The sequence below is a fragment of the Gadus chalcogrammus genome, unplaced genomic scaffold (assembly GCF_026213295.1).
Source record: "Gadus chalcogrammus isolate NIFS_2021 unplaced genomic scaffold, NIFS_Gcha_1.0 GACHA066, whole genome shotgun sequence".
Taxonomy (NCBI): Eukaryota; Metazoa; Chordata; class Actinopteri; order Gadiformes; family Gadidae; genus Gadus; species Gadus chalcogrammus.
This window is the reverse complement of record NW_026613501.1, coordinates 96421-115619: the sequence shown is the minus strand read 5'-3', so window position 1 is coordinate 115619 and position 19199 is coordinate 96421. Positions and strand designations below refer to the sequence as shown.

Here is a 19199-nt window from a genome sequence, read left to right as displayed (position 1 = left end):
TATCTGATACGTCCCCTACCCGGGACCATATATTAAATTGATTTTTGGAACTGGGAGATGGAAAAGGGGCTTGCTCCGTCCACATCCACGCATCGACCTGGTATTGCAGTACCTCCAGGACCGGTGCAACCCCTCTCTCACTGTGAAAAACAAAACTAAACTCCTCCTGAGTCCAGAGAGTAGTGGTGCCGAGATGATGCCTCATGAAACGTCAAAGCCTCGCAGGCCAGATGAACCATCAAGTGGTTCGACCTCGAAGCTTCAAATTAGTACGCTAGGGACACCTAGTGGTGAATTAAATTATGATGAAAGAAAGAGTTTCCTGTGATGATGTGATGTTTGCTTCGTAGCCTACAACATCACAACGTTTAAGAATTAAAGTCATTTCAGTGATACGTGTGAGTTTGCCGTTCATAAATATCTCCCGAGCTCATGGTAGAGAACAAATCATTTGACCTAGATTTTAAGTCATCCCGGGCAAATAGATTGTCTCAGTAGCCTACTAATAATTGTAATAATAGAACTGCATGATGACTGAGAATGAGTGTGATTAAGTACATAGCCATAAAAGTGATCTTGGAACTGGGTAGGGTCTTCTTTTTGTAAAAATGTGCCAATTGTGAACCCATATCGCGCAACAGCCCGAGATGAAGCCTCGAACGTCACGCGCCACGTCATTTCGCCTATGTGATACGGAGCTTCGCTGGGGGAGGAGCCGAGGTACTCGACACACGCCCCGATGCCTCGACGCAAACCATAACATCACTACCTGAGAGTACACCCGTCCGCCTGTAGACAATAAAGTGTCATTTACAATTCATAAACGCACTGTTTACAATTATTCCAACGATATTCTGTTGTTTAAGAAAGAAAAAAAGGATTCTTTCTGTGGCGGGTCGATAACTCGGATCTCCAGGTTTCCTTTCGTTATGCTTCCATCACGCTGATTTCAGATTCGCCTGTCATCGTGTGACCGGTGGTCTACAGTGTTTATTAAAGTCTAGACATCTCCGAATGCTTTGCAACCGTTCTCCACGGGAACAAGCGTGGGCATCGTTCAGCCCACCTGAACGTGTACAACTCATACTTACCTGGCAAGGGAGATACCACGATCAAGAAGGTGGTTCACCCATAGCGAGGCTCAGCCATTGCACTGAGGCTGTTGCTGACACCGTGCAAATTCCCCAAATGTGGGAATCTCGATTGCATAATTTCTGGTAGTGGGGGACTGCGTTCGCGCTCTCCCCTGATCATGTTGTTCTAAAGAAATAATAGCTATAAATGATACCACCCTGAGCACGCCCGATCTCGTCTGATCTCGGAGGCTAAGTAGGGTCCGGCCTGGTTAGTACTTGGATGGGTGACCGCCTGGGAATGGCTCATGACCCCCCAAAGTCCCTATCCCTCAACACTGGGATCGATCCAAAAGGATCGAGGATCAAAACGGACGGCTCCATCTGGTGGCCAATGGTGGGTGGTTTTATTTTCAGAAATGTCATGTGCAAGGCCTAGATTATCAAAATCCACTAGTCTGCTGGATGTTTTGTTTATTATTTTCATACTTTGAGTGGATGTAGCTGATGAGAGTCATACAATCAAGTGGAAAAGTGTTAAATTGTTACATTTTTGGGCTGAATTAAGAAAAATAATAAGAGCCATTCACAGAACTCATTGTTTTGACCACACAGGGAGTGCAGCCATCACAGTGGGGGTGTATTCACACCTCTGGTTGCGGGAGTGAAGACACAAGGACTTCTAATTTCTTTGGTGTGTTTTTTCTTTCCAATACCCCACCCCTTCTGAAACCCAAGCACACTGAGACTCCAAAATACTTTTACAACTTTTATTTTTCAACCAGAATGTGTTTCATTGAAAAGGCAATCCATATAAACACAAATAAACAAGATCATTTTAGTTAAAAGCTCGCCCACCACGACTAGGTACAGATCTACAGGCGAGAACACGAGAGCATGAGACGAGAGACAAACATGTACTACCATTTGCAAACATTTAGTTAAACATGGAGCTGACAGACATACACACATCACAAGGACAGGCACATATAAATAACATTAATAATAATAAAAAACACTCAACAATTAAAGAACACACACACACACACACACACACACACACACACACACACACACACACACACACACACACACACACACACACACACTTGTACTTAAGATACAAATCAACAATTGGCTTGTACAGGCTAAAGTGCAATAATGAACATGATTATCCATAGACTCGGGTGACCAATCAACAAATAAAGGCTCAAGCTGTTCCTCCCTTTTGTGTTTTCTTGAGCAAACTTTTGTTAAAACTGAAGCAGACAAATACATACAAACATCACAAAGACATGAAGCTGACAAAGACAAACAACATGCATGACAAAAACACAGATTATCTGAACATGAACAACCACTAAAGGGTATGTAAACTGATTGTGTTAGATTGGAACTGATTATGGTTTAAAAGATTGGCCTCGATATTGAACATAGAGCAGAATGGATACTACAAAGTTAATTTTAACAGCAATATAAATAATAATAAATAAAAAGCGAACAAAAGAACTTCAAGTAAATCTGCAAAGTGCCTTTTTTTTTAACGATATAAATAAATAGATAGTGCTTAATGAAGCACTTTAAAAAAACACACACAAAGACAAACACACACAAACAAGCCTCTTTCTCTCTCTTACAGATGGCACAGGAACAGTGGCATCACAGAGGTAAGTTATTCACACACACACACACACACACACACACACACACACACACACACACATACACACACGCATTTCCAGGTATTTACACAGTCCTCCTGTCCAACTCTGCATCCACGACACTCTTAAAGTGTTCAAAGTTGTCATACACCACATTGTAAAAGCCAGGGGTAGTGGACTTCCTAGTGGATGGACAGTAGGAAAACATTTTCTGCATGCTTCCAGCCACTTTGTCCTTGAAAGGGTTGTACCTCTTCCACTGTCCACCACAGTTTGGCATGTGGCAAGACCCACATGGCCTTGAGGACTTGTTAGGCATGAATGTCTTCACTGTTGGTGCAGGAGGGACAAGGCTCTGGCTGCAGGATGGCCCACGAAACAGGACGGAGGGGGCCTGTGCTGTGCGGGGAGGACCAGCAGTATGGGTGCTGCCGACACAGGGGGTGGGCCGTAGGTCAACGCAGCAGGTGGCCTCGGCTGGAGGTGGGTGGGCGCAGGAGGCCTCGGCAGAATGGGGGTGAGCGCAGCAGGCTTCAGCCGGGTGGAGGACGACAAACCCAGTGGGCTGAACGGGCCGGTTCGCTGGAGTCACAGGCTCATCAACAAATAATCTGGAAATATAAAATACACATGTGATCAGTATTGATATGACGTGTGTGCTATTTGCTTTCCACAGCCAACAGGTGAAACAAAGTGCTTATGACAACTTAGCTCCGCTTCTCACCACGTCTCTTTCCAGCCTGGTGATGGATGGGCCGGTACTGGACCTGAGGCCGGTCTGGCGGAGCAGTCGCTCCTTCTGCCACTTCAGCAGCTCGTTCTGCTCTCCCTGCTGGCAGTACTGGAACAGCAGCCACACCAGCCAGCCGACATCATTCTCCACAAGCCACCTGAGGGTCTGACCGGCGTGCTTCCCGAACGTGATGACCAGCTGACCTTTCCAAAGGTCTCTGCTGTCTTGAGATCCAGCCATTTAGGGTCAACAACAGTGCTGCTGCGGGCCTCTGCCACAGACCTTGCTGCCTCTGTACAGTACAGCCTGGCCTCTCCTAGCCGGTACAAAATGATGTTGGGGTACTGGTGTAGCTGTTGATGGCTGACCAGCGATGGTTTAGTGGCCAAGCTCTTCCCGCAGACATCACAGGTAAAGGTCTCCCTGGCGTCTGCATGGATCTTCAGATGACTCGCCAGGTTGGACTTTTCACCGAATGTCTTGTCGCACACGTGCACTGATGTGTAGGCATGTTCCATCTGGTACTGTAAAACATGAATAAATGAGTAAAACTAAAAGCAGATCATTTAGATTGACAATATGTAGCCCTTTATTATACAGAAATCTGCTGTTGGTGTATTAGCCTAGGACAACAAGCTCGCCAGATTGTCAAGAGATTAACACGGTCGCCAAATTGCTTCATGTTACAATTACTCTCGCATCAGCTGTTGTCTCAACAGTCACATTTACCCATATTAACACATATCCACATCAAATTGACCAAGAAAACGTTGATTGTCGCCGAAAAGCAACAAGTTTGCAGGTATGCGACGTAGCCCTTACTATTGTAAACAGTGTCGTTAGCCGCGCCTAGCTATCGTCACAAAACACACATTAATCAGCTTATTATTTCAACAACCCTTGGGTGAATATAGTAATGCCATACACCGTTGGAAAGCTTAGATTGCCACGATTAAAACGAGACTTCCCACGGGTAATATGGTTGCTCACCGACAAAACGGCGATAGGTTGACTAAAGTCTACCCAGCAGCTAAAAACGTAACCTCTACGTCTTCCCTTTATACACAACGACCACGTTATGACACGGTCGAAATCTTTTCTCTTTCTACAAAATCGAAACAGCTTAATACAAACCGTAAAGAAAAAAAAGTCTAATTATTAACTAGCAAACGATGCAGGGGATAAAATGTACCTGAGTGAATCCTCCGTTGACTGCTTCACCGGGGAATACCACGTGCTGTAAGCTATTTTCTTTTTCAACTCGAGCTCATTGGCTGCAATAGAGTTCCGGGTGTTATAGATATATATTTATTTGTCATTGGACAGAAGTACAACGAAATTCAGTGCACTCACGTACTGGTCTAATTTAAAAAGGTAACATAATAAATAATAAATAAAGAAAGAAAATACATTCAACATTTCGTTCACTCACTGCTTCACCTGTAGTCTCATATAAGCCTCCACTGCTCCAAACTCTATTTGTGAAACATGCAGACGGAATAGTGAGACTGCCAGCAGGCAGCAGCAAAGAGATGTAGCGACCTCGGTTTATTTCTCCAGCTTTCACAGACACACAAACACGCACACAGATTGCTTGGTCTTTTTTTGTTTCGTCGTTGTCTGTTAAACCGCCAAGTGGAGCGACGTGTCTGGGAAGCTAGCCTCTTGGTCTGAGCATGTGTGTGCATCGCTTCTCGGCCTTTTGGTTAAGATCAGTGTAGTATCTGTTCTTATCAGTTTAATATCTGATACGTCCCCTACCCGGGGACCATATATTAATTGAATTTTCGAACTGGGAGATGGAAAAGGGGCTTGCTCCGTCCACTCCACGCATCGACCTGGTATTGCAGTAACTCCAGGACCGGTTCACACCCTCTCTCACTGTGAAAAACAAAACTAAACTCCTCCTGAGAGTACACCCGTCCGCCTGTAGACAATAAAGTGTCATTTACAATTCACAAACGCACTGTTTACAATTGCTCCAACGATATTCTGTTGTAGTGATGTTATGGTTTGCGTCGAGGCATCGGGGCGTGTGTCGAGTACCTCGGCTCCTCCCCCAGCGAAGCTCCGTATCACATAGGCGAAATGACGTGGCGCGTGACGTTCGAGGCTTCATCTCGGGCTGTTACGCGATATGGGTTCACAATTGGCACATTTCTACAAAAAGAAGACCCTACCCAGTTCCAAGATCACTTTTATGGCTATGTAATTAATCACACTCGTTCTCAGACATCATGCAGTTCTATTATTACAATTATTAGTAGGCTACTGTAGTTATAAGACAATCTATTTTGCCCGGGATGACTTAAAACCTTTGTCAAATGATTTGTTCTCTACCATGAGCTCGGGAGATATTTATGAACGGCACACTCACACGTATCACTGAAATGACTTTAATTCTTAAACGTTTTGATGTTGTACGAAGCAAACATCACATCATCACAGGAAACTCTTTCTTTCATCATAATTTCATTCCTTGTCCCTAGCGTACTCATTTGAAAGCTTCGAGGTCGAACCACTTTGATGGTTCACCTGGCTGCGAGGCTTTGACGTTTCATGAGGCATCATCTCGCCACCACTATTCTGTTGTTTAAGAAAGAAAAAAGGATTCTTTCTGTGGCGTGTCGATAACTCGGACCTCCAGGTTTCCTTTCGTTATGCTTCCATCACGCTGATTTCAGATTCGCCTGTCATCGTGTGACCGGTGGTCTACAGTGTTTATTAAAGTCTAGACATCTCCGAATGCTTTGCAACCGTTCTCCTGGGGAACACGCGTGGGCATCGTTCAGCCCACCTGAACGTGTACAACTCATACTTACCTGGCAAGGGAGATACCATGATCAAGAAGGTGGTTCACCCATAGCGAGGCTCAGCCATTGCACTGAGGCTGTTGCTGACCCGTGCAAATTCCCCAAATGTGGGAATCTCGATTGCATAATTTCTGGTAGTGGGGGACTGCGTTCGCGCTCTCCCCTGATCATGTTGTTCTAAAGAAATAATAGCTATGAATGATACCACCCTGAGCACGCCCGATCTCGTCTGATCTCGGAGGCTAAGCAGGTCCGGCCTGGTTAGTACTTGGATGGGTGACCGCCTGGGAATGGCTCATGACCCCCCAAAGTCCCTATCCCTCAACACTGGGATCGATCCAAAAGGATCGAGGATCAAAACGGACGGCTCCATCTGGTGGTCACTGGTGGGTGGTTTTATTTTCAGAAATGTCATGTGCAAGGCCTAGATTATCAAAATCCACTAGTCTGCTGGATGTTTTGTTTATTATTTTCATACTTTGAGTGGATGTAGCTGATGAGATTCATACAATCAAGTGGAAAAGTGTTAAATTGTTACATTTTTGGGCTGAATTAAGAAAAATAATAAGAGCCATTCACAGAACTCATTGTTTTGACCACACAGGGAGTGCAGCCATCACAGTGGGGGTGTATTCACACCTCTGGTTGCGGGAGTGAAGACACAAGGACTTCTAATTGCTTTGGTGTGTTTTTTCGTTCCAATACCCCACCCCTTCTGAAACCCAAGCACACTGAGACTCCAAAATACTTTTACAACTTTAATTTTCAACCAGAATGTGTTTCATTGAAAAGGCAATCCATACAAACACAAATAAACAAGATCATTTTAGTTAAAAGCTCGCCCACCACGACTAGGTACAGATCTACAGGCGAGAACACGAGAGCATGAGACGAGAGACAAACATGTACTACCATTTGCAAACATTTAGTTAAACATGGAGCTGACAGACATACACACATCACAAGGACAGGCACATATAAATAACATTAATAATAATAAAAAACACTCAACAATTAAAGAACACACACACACACACACACACACACACACACACACACACACACACACACACACACACACACACACACACACACACACACACACACACACACACACACACACACACACTTGTACTTAAGATACAAATCAACAATTGGCTTGTACAGGCTAAAGTGCAATAATGAACATGATTATCCATAGACTCGGGTGACCAATCAACAAATAAAGGCTCAAGCTGTTCCTCCCTTTTGTGTTTTCTTGAGCAAACTTTTGTTAAAACTGAAGCAGACAAATACATACAAACATCACAAAGACATGAAGCTGACAAAGACAAACAACATGCATGACAAAAACACAGATTATCTGAACATGAACAACCACTAAAGGGTATGTAAACTGATTGTGTTAGATTGGAACTGATTATGGTTTAAAAGATTGGCCTCGATATTGAACATAGAGCAGAATGGATACTACAAAGTTAATTTTAACAGCAATATAAATAATAATAAATAAAAAGCGAACAAAAGAACTTCAAGTAAATCTGCAAAGTGCCTTTTTTTTTAACGATATAAATAAATAGATAGTGCTTAATGAAGCACTTTAAAAAAACACACACAAAGACAAACACACACAAACAAGCCTCTTTCTCTCTCTTACAGATGGCACAGGAACAGTGGCATCACAGAGGTAAGTTATTCACACACACACACACACACACACACACACACACACACACACACACATACACACACGCATTTCCAGGTATTTACACAGTCCTCCTGTCCAACTCTGCATCCACGACACTCTTAAAGTGTTCAAAGTTGTCATACACCACATTGTAAAAGCCAGGGGTAGTGGACTTCCTAGTGGATGGACAGTAGGAAAACATTTTCTGCATGCTTCCAGCCACTTTGTCCTTGAAAGGGTTGTACCTCTTCCACTGTCCACCACAGTTTGGCATGTGGCAAGACCCACATGGCCTTGAGGACTTGTTAGGCATGAATGTCTTCACTGTTGGTGCAGGAGGGACAAGGCTCTGGCTGCAGGATGGCCCACGAAACAGGACGGAGGGGGCCTGTGGCTGTGCGGGGAGGACCAGCAGTATGGGTGCTGCCGACACAGGGGGTGGGCCGTAGGTCAACGCAGCAGGTGGCCTCGGCTGGAGGTGGGTGGGCGCAGGAGGCCTCGGCAGAATGGGGGTGAGCGCAGCAGGCTTCAGCCGGGTGGAGGACGACAAACCCAGTGGGCTGAACGGGCCGGTTCGCTGGAGTCACAGGCTCATCAACAAATAATCTGGAAATATAAAATACACATGTGATCAGTATTGATATGACGTGTGTGCTATTTGCTTTCCACAGCCAACAGGTGAAACAAAGTGCTTATGACAACTTAGCTCCGCTTCTCACCACGTCTCTTTCCAGCCTGGTGATGGATGTGCCGGTACTGGACCTGAGGCCGGTCTGGCGGAGCAGTCGCTCCTTCTGCCACTTCAGCAGCTCGTTCTGCTCTCCCTGCTGGCAGTACTGGAACAGCAGCCACACCAGCCAGCCGACATCATTCTCCACAAGCCACCTGAAGGTCTGACCGGCGTGCTTCCCGAACGTGATGACCAGCTGACCTTTCCAAAGGTCTCTGCTGTCTTGAGATCCAGCCATTTAGGGTCAACAACAGTGCTGCTGCGGGCCTCTGCCACAGACCTTGCTGCCTCTGTACAGTACAGCCTGGCCTCTCCTAGCCGGTACAAAATGATGTTGGGGTACTGGTGTAGCTGTTGATGGCTGACCAGCGATGGTTTAGTGGCCAAGCTCTTCCCGCAGACATCACAGGTAAAGGTCTCCCTGGCGTCTGCATGGATCTTCAGATGACTCGCCAGGTTGGACTTTTCACCGAATGTCTTGTCGCACACGGTGCACTGATGTGTAGGCATGTTCCATCTGGTACTGTAAAACATGAATAAATGAGTAAAACTAAAAGCAGATCATTTAGATTGACAATATGTAGCCCTTTATTATACAGAAATCTGCTGTTGGTGTATTAGCCTAGGACAACAAGCTCGCCAGATTGTCAAGAGATTAACACGGTCGCCAAATTGCTTCATGTTACAATTACTCTCGCATCAGCTGTTGTCTCAACAGTCACATTTACCCATATTAACACATATCCACATCAAATTGACCAAGAAAACGTTGATTGTCGCCGAAAAGCAACAAGTTTGCAGGTATGCGACGTAGCCCTTACTATTGTAAACAGTGTCGTTAGCCGCGCCTAGCTATCGTCACAAAACACACATTAATCAGCTTATTATTTCAACAACCCTTGGGTGAATATAGTAATGCCATACACCGTTGGAAAGCTTAGATTGCCACGATTAAAACGAGACTTCCCACGGGTAATATGGTTGCTCACCGACAAAACGGCGATAGGTTGACTAAAGTCTACCCAGCAGCTAAAAACGTAACCTCTACGTCTTCCCTTTATACACAACGACCACGTTATGACACGGTCGAAATCTTTTCTCTTTCTACAAAATCGAAACAGCTTAATACAAACCGTAAAGAAAAAAAAGTCTAATTATTAACTAGCAAACGATGCAGGGGATAAAATGTACCTGAGTGAATCCTCCGTTGACTGCTTCACCGGGGAATACCACGTGCTGTAAGCTATTTTCTTTTTCAACTCGAGCTCATTGGCTGCAATAGAGTTCCGGGTGTTATAGATATATATTTATTTGTCATTGGACAGAAGTACAACGAAATTCAGTGCACTCACGTACTGGTCTAATTTAAAAAGGTAACATAATAAATAATAAATAAAGAAAGAAAATACATTCAACATTTCGTTCACTCACTGCTTCACCTGTAGTCTCATATAAGCCTCCACTGCTCCAAACTCTATTTGTGAAACATGCAGACGGAATAGTGAGACTGCCAGCAGGCAGCAGCAAAGAGATGTAGCGACCTCGGTTTATTTCTCCAGCTTTCACAGACACACAAACACGCACACAGATTGCTTGGTCTTTTTTTTGTTTCGTCGTTGTCTGTTAAACCGCCAAGTGGAGCGACGTGTCTGGGAAGCTAGCCTCTTGGTCTGAGCATGTGTGTGCATCGCTTCTCGGCCTTTTGGTTAAGATCAAGTGTAGTATCTGTTCTTATCAGTTTAATATCTGATACGTCCCCTACCCGGGGACCATATATTAAATTGAATTTTCGAACTGGGAGATGGAAAAGGGGCTTGCTCCGTCCACTCCACGCATCGACCTGGTATTGCAGTAACTCCAGGACCGGTTCACCCCTCTCTCACTGTGAAAAACAAAACTAAACTCCTCCTGAGAGTACACCCGTCCGCCTGTAGACAATAAAGTGTCATTTACAATTCACAAACGCACTGTTTACAATTGCTCCAACGATATTCTGTTGTAGTGATGTTATGGTTTGCGTCGAGGCATCGGGGCGTGTGTCGAGTACCTCGGCTCCTCCCCCAGCGAAGCTCCGTATCACATAGGCGAAATGACGTGGCGCGTGACGTTCGAGGCTTCATCTCGGGCTGTTACGCGATATGGGTTCACAATTGGCACATTTCTACAAAAAGAAGACCCTACCCAGTTCCAAGATCACTTTTATGGCTATGTAATTAATCACACTCGTTCTCAGACATCATGCAGTTCTATTATTACAATTATTAGTAGGCTACTGTAGTTATAAGACAATCTATTTTGCCCGGGATGACTTAAAACCTTTGTCAAATGATTTGTTCTCTACCATGAGCTCGGGAGATATTTATGAACGGCACACTCACACGTATCACTGAAATGACTTTAATTCTTAAACGTTTTGATGTTGTACGAAGCAAACATCACATCATCACAGGAAACTCTTTCTTTCATCATAATTTCATTCCTTGTCCCTAGCGTACTCATTTGAAGCTTCGAGGTCGAACCACTTTGATGGTTCACCTGGCTGCGAGGCTTTGACGTTTCATGAGGCATCATCTCGCCACCACTATTCTGTTGTTTAAGAAAGAAAAAAGGATTCTTTCTGTGGCGTGTCGATAACTCGGACCTCCAGGTTTCCTTTCGTTATGCTTCCATCACGCTGATTTCAGATTCGCCTGTCATCGTGTGACCGGTGGTCTACAGTGTTTATTAAAGTCTAGACATCTCCGAATGCTTTGCAACCGTTCTCCTGGGGAACACGCGTGGGCATCGTTCAGCCCACCTGAACGTGTACAACTCATACTTACCTGGCAAGGGAGATACCATGATCAAGAAGGTGGTTCACCCATAGCGAGGCTCAGCCATTGCACTGAGGCTGTTGCTGACCCGTGCAAATTCCCCAAATGTGGGAATCTCGATTGCATAATTTCTGGTAGTGGGGGACTGCGTTCGCGCTCTCCCCTGATCATGTTGTTCTAAAGAAATAATAGCTATGAATGATACCACCCTGAGCACGCCCGATCTCGTCTGATCTCGGAGGCTAAGCAGGGTCCGGCCTGGTTAGTACTTGGATGGGTGACCGCCTGGGAATGGCTCATGACCCCCCAAAGTCCCTATCCCTCAACACTGGGATCGATCCAAAAGGATCGAGGATCAAAACGGACGGCTCCATCTGGTGGTCACTGGTGGGTGGTTTTATTTTCAGAAATGTCATGTGCAAGGCCTAGATTATCAAAATCCACTAGTCTGCTGGATGTTTTGTTTATTATTTTCATACTTTGAGTGGATGTAGCTGATGAGATTCATACAATCAAGTGGAAAAGTGTTAAATTGTTACATTTTTGGGCTGAATTAAGAAAAATAATAAGAGCCATTCACAGAACTCATTGTTTTGACCACACAGGGAGTGCAGCCATCACAGTGGGGGTGTATTCACACCTCTGGTTGCGGGAGTGAAGACACAAGGACTTCTAATTGCTTTGGTGTGTTTTTTCGTTCCAATACCCCACCCCTTCTGAAACCCAAGCACACTGAGACTCCAAAATACTTTTACAACTTTTATTTTTCAACCAGAATGTGTTTCATTGAAAAGGCAATCCATACAAACACAAATAAACAAGATCATTTTAGTTAAAAGCTCGCCCACCACGACTAGGTACAGATCTACAGGCGAGAACACGAGAGCATGAGACGAGAGACAAACATGTACTACCATTTGCAAACATTTAGTTAAACATGGAGCTGACAGACATACACACATCACAAGGACAGGCACATATAAATAACATTAATAATAATAAAAAACACTCAACAATTAAAGAACACACACACACACACACACACACACACACACACACACACACACACACACACACACACACACACACACACACACACACACACACACACACACACTTGTACTTAAGATACAAATCAACAATTGGCTTGTACAGGCTAAAGTGCAATAATGAACATGATTATCCATAGACTCGGGTGACCAATCAACAAATAAAGGCTCAAGCTGTTCCTCCCTTTTGTGTTTTCTTGAGCAAACTTTTGTTAAAACTGAAGCAGACAAATACATACAAACATCACAAAGACATGAAGCTGACAAAGACAAACAACATGCATGACAAAAACACAGATTATCTGAACATGAACAACCACTAAAGGGTATGTAAACTGATTGTGTTAGATTGGAACTGATTATGGTTTAAAAGATTGGCCTCGATATTGAACATAGAGCAGAATGGATACTACAAAGTTAATTTTAACAGCAATATAAATAATAATAAATAAAAGCGAACAAAAGAACTTCAAGTAAATCTGCAAAGTGCCTTTTTTTTTAACGATATAAATAAATAGATAGTGCTTAATGAAGCACTTTAAAAAAACACACACAAAGACAAACACACACAAACAAGCCTCTTTCTCTCTCTTACAGATGGCACAGGAACAGTGGCATCACAGAGGTAAGTTATTCACACACACACACACACACACACACACACATACACACACGCATTTCCAGGTATTTACACAGTCCTCCTGTCCAACTCTGCATCCACGACACTCTTAAAGTGTTCAAAGTTGTCATACACCACATTGTAAAAGCCAGGGGTAGTGGACTTCCTAGTGGATGGACAGTAGGAAAACATTTTCTGCATGCTTCCAGCCACTTTGTCCTTGAAAGGGTTGTACCTCTTCCACTGTCCACCACAGTTTGGCATGTGGCAAGCCCCACATGGCCTTGAGGACTTGTTAGGCATGAATGTCTTCACTGTTGGTGCAGGAGTGACAAGGCTCTGGCTGCAGGATGGCCCACGAAACAGGACGGAGGGGGCCTGTGGCTGTGCGGGGAGGACCAGCAGTATGGGTGCTGCCGACACAGGGGGTGGGCCGTAGGTCAACGCAGCAGGTGGCCTCGGCTGGAGGTGGGTGGGCGCAGGAGGCCTCGGCAGAATGGGGGTGAGCGCAGCAGGCTTCAGCCGGGTGGAGGACGACAAACCCAGTGGGCTGAACGGGCCGGTTCGCTGGAGTCACAGGCTCATCAACAAATAATCTGGAAATATAAAATACACATGTGATCAGTATTGATATGACGTGTGTGCTATTTGCTTTCCACAGCCAACAGGTGAAACAAAGTGCTTATGACAACTTAGCTCCGCTTCTCACCACGTCTCTTTCCAGCCTGGTGATGGATGTGCCGGTACTGGACCTGAGGCCGGTCTGGCGGAGCAGTCGCTCCTTCTGCCACTTCAGCAGCTCGTTCTGCTCTCCCTGCTGGCAGTACTGGAACAGCAGCCACACCAGCCAGCCGACATCATTCTCCACAAGCCACCTGAAGGTCTGACCGGCGTGCTTCCCGAACGTGATGACCAGCTGACCTTTCCAAAGGTCTCTGCTGTCTTGAGATCCAGCCATTTAGGGTCAACAACAGTGCTGCTGCGGGCCTCTGCCACAGACCTTGCTGCCTCTGTACAGTACAGCCTGGCCTCTCCTAGCCGGTACAAAATGATGTTGGGGTACTGGTGTAGCTGTTGATGGCTGACCAGCGATGGTTTAGTGGCCAAGCTCTTCCCGCAGACATCACAGGTAAAGGTCTCCCTGGCGTCTGCATGGATCTTCAGATGACTCGCCAGGTTGGACTTTTCACCGAATGTCTTGTCGCACACAGTGCACTGATGTGTAGGCATGTTCCATCTGGTACTGTAAAACATGAATAAATGAGTAAAACTAAAAGCAGATCATTTAGATTGACAATATGTAGCCCTTTATTATACAGAAATCTGCTGTTGGTGTATTAGCCTAGGACAACAAGCTCGCCAGATTGTCAAGAGATTAACACGGTCGCCAAATTGCTTCATGTTACAATTACTCTCGCATCAGCTGTTGTCTCAACAGTCACATTTACCCATATTAACACATATCCACATCAAATTGACCAAGAAAACGTTGATTGTCGCCGAAAAGCAACAAGTTTGCAGGTATGCGACGTAGCCCTTACTATTGTAAACAGTGTCGTTAGCCGCGCCTAGCTATCGTCACAAAACACACATTAATCAGCTTATTATTTCAACAACCCTTGGGTGAATATAGTAGTGCCATACACCGTTGGAAGGCTTAGATTGCCACGATTAAAACGAGACTGCCCACGGGTAATATGGTTGCTCACCGACAAAACGGCGATAGGTTGACTAAAGTCTACCCAGCAGCTAAAAACGTAACCTCTACGTCTTCCCTTTATACACAACGACCACGTTATGACACGGTCGAAATCTTTTCTCTTTCTACAAAATCGAAACAGCTTAATACAAACCGTAAAGAAAAAAAAGTCTAATTATTAACTAGCAAACGATGCAGGGGATAAAATTTACCTGAGTGAATCCTCCGTTGACTGCTTCACCGGGGAATACCACGTGCTGTAAGCTATTTTCTTTTTCAACTCGAGCTCATTGGCTGCAATAGAGTTCCGGGTGTTATAGATATATATTTATTTGTCATTGGACAGAAGTACAACGAAATTCAGTGCACTCACGTACTGGTCTAATTTAAAAAGGTAACATAATAAATAATAAATAAAGAAAGAAAATACATTCAACATTTCGTTCACTCACTGCTTCACCTGTAGTCTCATATAAGCCTCCACTGCTCCAAACTCTATTTGTGAAACATGCAGACGGAATAGTGAGACTGCCAGCAGGCAGCAGCAAAGAGATGTAGCGACCTCGGCTTATTTCTCCAGCTTTCACAGACACACAAACACGCACACAGATTGCTTGGTCTTTTTTTTGTTTCGTCGTTGTCTGTTAAACCGCCAAGTGGAGCGACGTGTCTGGGAAGCTAGCCTCTTGGTCTGAGCATGTGTGTGCATCGCTTCTCGGCCTTTTGGCTAAGATCAAGTGTAGTATCTGTTCTTATCAGTTTAATATCTGATACGTCCCCTACCCGGGGACCATATATTAAATTGAATTTTCGAACTGGGAGATGGAAAAGGGGCTTGCTCCGTCCACTCCACGCATCGACCTGGTATTGCAGTAACTCCAGGACCGGTGCACCCCTCTCTCACTGTGAAAAACAAAACTAAACTCCTCCTGAGAGTACACCCGTCCGCCTGTAGACAATAAAGTGTCATTTACAATTCACAAACGCACTGTTTACAATTGCTCCAACGATATTCTGTTGTAGTGATGTTATGGTTTGCGTCGAGGCATCGGGGCGTGTGTCGAGTACCTCGGCTCCTCCCCCAGCGAAGCTCCGTATCACATAGGCGAAATGACGTGGCGCGTGACGTTCGAGGCTTCATCTCGGGCTGTTCCGCGATATGGGTTCACAATTGGCACATTTCTACAAAAAGAAGACCCTACCCAGTTCCAAGATCACTTTTATGGCTATGTAATTAATCACACTCGTTCTCAGACATCATGCAGTTCTATTATTACAATTATTAGTAGGCTACTGTAGTTATAAGACAATCTATTTTGCCCGGGATGACTTAAACCTTTGTCAAATGATTTGTTCTCTACCATGAGCTCGGGAGATATTTATGAACGGCACACTCACACGTATCACTGAAATGACTTTAATTCTTAAACGTTTTGATGTTGTACGAAGCAAACATCACATCATCACAGGAAACTCTTTCTTTCATCATAATTTCATTCCTTGTCCCTAGCGTACTCATTTGAAGCTTCGAGGTCGAACCACTTTGATGGTTCACCTGGCTGCGAGGCTTTGACGTTTCATGAGGCATCATCTCGCCACCACTATTCTGTTGTTTAAGAAAGAAAAAAGGATTCTTTCTGTGGCGTGTCGATAACTCGGACCTCCAGGTTTCCTTTCGTTATGCTTCCATCACGCTGATTTCAGATTCGCCTGTCATCGTGTGACCGGTGGTCTACAGTGTTTATTAAAGTCTAGACATCTCCGAATGCTTTGCAACCGTTCTCCTGGGGAACACGCGTGGGCATCGTTCAGCCCACCTGAACGTGTACAACTCATACTTACCTGGCAAGGGAGATACCATGATCAAGAAGGTGGTTCACCCATAGCGAGGCTCAGCCATTGCACTGAGGCTGTTGCTGACCCGTGCAAATTCCCCAAATGTGGGAATCTCGATTGCATAATTTCTGGTAGTGGGGGACTGCGTTCGCGCTCTCCCCTGATCATGTTGTTCTAAAGAAATAATAGCTATGAATGATACCACCCTGAGCACGCCCGATCTCGTCTGATCTCGGAGGCTAAGCAGGGTCCGGCCTGGTTAGTACTTGGATGGGTGACCGCCTGGGAATGGCTCATGACCCCCCAAAGTCCCTATCCCTCAACACTGGGATCGATCCAAAAGGATCGAGGATCAAAACGGACGGCTCCATCTGGTGGTCACTGGTGGGTGGTTTTATTTTCAGAAATGTCATGTGCAAGGCCTAGATTATCAAAATCCACTAGTCTGCTGGATGTTTTGTTTATTATTTTCATACTTTGAGTGGATGTAGCTGATGAGATTCATACAATCAAGTGGAAAAGTGTTAAATTGTTACATTTTTGGGCTGAATTAAGAAAAATAATAAGAGCCATTCACAGAACTCATTGTTTTGACCACACAGGGAGTGCAGCCATCACAGTGGGGGTGTATTCACACCTCTGGTTGCGGGAGTGAAGACACAAGGACTTCTAATTGCTTTGGTGTGTTTTTTCGTTCCAATACCCCACCCCTTCTGAAACCCAAGCACACTGAGACTCCAAAATACTTTTACAACTTTTATTTTTCAACCAGAATGTGTTTCATTGAAAAGGCAATCCATACAAACACAAATAAACAAGATCATTTTAGTTAAAAGCTCGCCCACCACGACTAGGTACAGATCTACAGGCGAGAACACGAGAGCATGAGACGAGAGACAAACATGTACTACCATTTGCAAACATTTAGTTAAACATGGAGCTGACAGACATACACACATCACAAGGACAGGCACATATAAATAACATTAATAATAATAAAAAACACTCAACAATTAAAGAACACACACACACACACACACACACACACACACACACACACACACACACACACACACACACACACACACACACACACACACACACACACACACACACACACACACACACACTTGTACTTAAGATACAAATCAACAATTGGCTTGTACAGGCTAAAGTGCAATAATGAACATGATTATCCATAGACTCGGGTGACCAATCAACAAATAAAGGCTCAAGCTGTTCCTCCCTTTTGTGTTTTCTTGAGCAAACTTTTGTTAAAACTGAAGCAGACAAATACATACAAACATCACAAAGACATGAAGCTGACAAAGACAAACAACATGCATGACAAAAACACAGATTATCTGAACATGAACAACCACTAAAGGGTATGTAAACTGATTGTGTTAGATTGGAACTGATTATGGTTTAAAAGATTGGCCTCGATATTGAACATAGAGCAGAATGGATACTACAAAGTTAATTTTAACAGCAATATAAATAATAATAAATAAAAAGCGAAAAAAAGAACTTCAAGTAAATCTGCAAAGTGCCTTTTTTTTGAACGATATAAATAAATAGATAGTGCTTAATGAAGCACTTTAAAAAACACACACAAAGACAAAGACAAACACACACAAACAAGCCTCTTTCTCTCTCTTACAGATGGCACAGGAACAGTGGCATCACAGAGGTAAGTTATTCACACACACACACACACACACACACACACACACACATACACACACGCATTTCCAGGTATTTACACAGTCCTCCTGTCCAACTCTGCATCCACGACACTCTTAAAGTGTTCAAAGTTGTCATACACCACATTGTAAAAGCCAGGGGTAGTGGACTTCCTAGTGGATGGACAGTAGGAAAACATTTTCTGCATGCTTCCAGCCACTTTGTCCTTGAAAGGGTTGTACCTCTTCCACTGTCCACCACAGTTTGGCATGTGGCAAGCCCCACATGGCCTTGAGGACTTGTTAGGCATGAATGTCTTCACTGTTGGTGCAGGAGGGACAAGGCTCTGGCTGCAGGATGGCCCACGAAACAGGACGGAGGGGGCCTGTGGCTGTGCGGGGAGGACCAGCAGTATGGGTGCTGCCGACACAGGGGGTGGGCCGTAGGTCAACGCAGCAGGTGGCCTCGGCTGGAGGTGGGTGGACGCAGGAGGCCTCGGCAGAATGGGGGTGAGCGCAGCAGGCTTCAGCCGGGTGGAGGACGACAAACCCAGTGGGCTGAACGGGCCGGTTCGCTGGAGTCACAGGCTCATCAACAAATAATCTGGAGATATAAAATACACATGTGATCAGTATTGATATGACGTGTGTGCTATTTGCTTTCCACAGCCAACAGGTGAAACAAAGTGCTTATGACAACTTAGCTCCGCTTCTCACCACGTCTCTTTCCAGCCTGGTGATGGATGTGCCGGTACTGGACCTGAGGCCGGTCTGGCGGAGCAGTCGCTCCTTCTGCCACTT

At 44.8% G+C, this 19199-nt stretch overlaps 7 non-coding genes and 1 pseudogene across 7 annotated transcripts; all 8 read left to right on the top strand.

The window, feature by feature from the left end:
* Positions 1-134, top strand: LOC130378133 (U2 spliceosomal RNA; annotated as a pseudogene).
* Positions 135-1083: 949 nt separating this feature from the next.
* LOC130378128 (U1 spliceosomal RNA) lies at positions 1084-1249 on the top strand. The gene has a single exon (XR_008894517.1). It is a non-coding gene; the product is annotated as a U1 spliceosomal RNA (small nuclear RNA).
* Positions 1250-5153: 3904 nt separating this feature from the next.
* Positions 5154-5342, top strand: LOC130378132 (U2 spliceosomal RNA). The gene has a single exon (XR_008894521.1). It is a non-coding gene; the product is annotated as a U2 spliceosomal RNA (small nuclear RNA).
* A 939-nt stretch (positions 5343-6281) lies between these two features.
* On the top strand, positions 6282-6446 carry LOC130378126 (U1 spliceosomal RNA). Its single transcript, XR_008894516.1, has one exon. It is a non-coding gene; the product is annotated as a U1 spliceosomal RNA (small nuclear RNA).
* Positions 6447-10383: 3937 nt separating this feature from the next.
* LOC130378131 (U2 spliceosomal RNA) lies at positions 10384-10574 on the top strand. Its single transcript, XR_008894520.1, has one exon. It is a non-coding gene; the product is annotated as a U2 spliceosomal RNA (small nuclear RNA).
* A 937-nt stretch (positions 10575-11511) lies between these two features.
* On the top strand, positions 11512-11676 carry LOC130378125 (U1 spliceosomal RNA). The gene has a single exon (XR_008894515.1). It is a non-coding gene; the product is annotated as a U1 spliceosomal RNA (small nuclear RNA).
* A 3908-nt stretch (positions 11677-15584) lies between these two features.
* LOC130378129 (U2 spliceosomal RNA) lies at positions 15585-15775 on the top strand. Its single transcript, XR_008894518.1, has one exon. It is a non-coding gene; the product is annotated as a U2 spliceosomal RNA (small nuclear RNA).
* Positions 15776-16711: 936 nt separating this feature from the next.
* Positions 16712-16876, top strand: LOC130378134 (U1 spliceosomal RNA). Its single transcript, XR_008894522.1, has one exon. It is a non-coding gene; the product is annotated as a U1 spliceosomal RNA (small nuclear RNA).
* The last annotated feature ends 2323 nt before the right edge of the window (positions 16877-19199 follow it).